Source organism: Vicugna pacos, chromosome 1 (genome assembly GCF_048564905.1).
Source record: "Vicugna pacos chromosome 1, VicPac4, whole genome shotgun sequence".
NCBI lineage: Eukaryota > Metazoa > Chordata > Mammalia > Artiodactyla > Camelidae > Vicugna > Vicugna pacos.
The window spans coordinates 68,952,717-68,954,084 of NC_132987.1; the positions used below are offsets into that span (position 1 = coordinate 68,952,717).

The following is a 1,368-nucleotide window of genomic DNA, read 5'->3' on the forward strand; positions in this document are numbered from 1 at the left end:
TCAAGGTGATGGTAGCTAACATGGAGACCTCAATATCTTAACCTTCTCAGACTTTATGGGACTAGGTGGTCATGGGGAACTTCTGAAAGCATCCCCTAAAGGTAGGGGAAGGTAATCTATTTCCCTTGTTATTGAGGATACTTCTTGCAGCTAATTTAATCTGGATATTTACTAGGGGCTGGATGGTCAAGATTTGCTATTCTTTCTTTCCTTTTCTGAATCAAGGACTGAGTTCGTCTCCTGGTGGATGATGATAAAAGTTTATTAAACGTATCTGAGGAAAGAACTATTTCTTTAATGACCATATTCAGTGAGTGTCAGTAGGATGTATCTCAGCACAATTCGTCAGTTGAAGGAAAATACTGCAGGAGAATTTTTTTCATCTCTACCATGGAAATCCCCTAAGCAGTCAGTGGGCCTTGAAGTGCAGTTTCTAGAACTTGTTCAAAATGTTATACTTGGGCTTTTGGTTTTTGGCTCGGAGGAGGCCAAGGTGCAACTCTCTTCAGTCATCCCAAATCTGGGTTCATCCAACACCAGCTGCCTCCACCATGCCGCCTAAGTTCGACCCCAATGAGATCAAAGTCATATACCTGAGGTGCACCTGTGGAGAAGTCGGTAACACATCTGCCTTGGCCCCCAAGATCAGCCCCCTGGGTCTCCAAAAAAAGTTGGTGATGACATTGCCAAGGCGATTGGTGATTAGAAGGGTCTGAGGATTTCAGTGAAGCTGACCATTCAGAACAGACAGGCCCAGATTAAAGTGGTACCTTCTGCTTCTGCCCTGATCATCAAAGCCCTCAAGAAACAGAAAGAAGCAGAAAAACATTAAGCACAGTGGAAACATCACTTTTGATGAGACTGTCGACCTTGCCTGACAGATGCGGCACCGGTCTCTAGCTGGAGAGCTCGCTGGAACCATTAAGGAGATCCTGGGGACTGCCCAGTCTGTGGGCTGCAACCTTAATGGCCGCCACTCTCACAGCATCATAGAGGACATCAACAGTGGTGCGGCGGAATGCCCGGCGAGTTAAGAACTACAAAGGAAAATGATTTAATAAAGGCTTATTTGACAGCCCCCCCCCCCCCAAAAGTCATACTTGGGCCTGACCTCACAGCTACTTAGTTAAACCTCTTGCGAGTAGGTTCAGCAATTTAACCAGACCTCTCTGTGATGCGTCTCAAACTGGAAGTCCCCTGTCTTGAGAGACTGGGGTGACTCCTCACATCTCCTGGAAAGTGTAAGTGAAGTTTTCATGTTTGCAAAGTGATGAACACAACCACAAAGAATGAGAAAGATAATGAATGATCTAATTCTGTAAGAGACTGAACACAGCCTCAGTTGATATGCCTCCTAAATTTTTGCCT

The 1,368-nt window shown here is 45.3% G+C and overlaps 1 pseudogene; it reads left to right on the top strand.

Moving 5' to 3' along the window:
* The first annotated feature begins 536 nt into the window (after positions 1-536).
* LOC102535929 (large ribosomal subunit protein uL11-like) lies at positions 537-1,034 on the top strand (annotated as a pseudogene).
* The last annotated feature ends 334 nt before the right edge of the window (positions 1,035-1,368 follow it).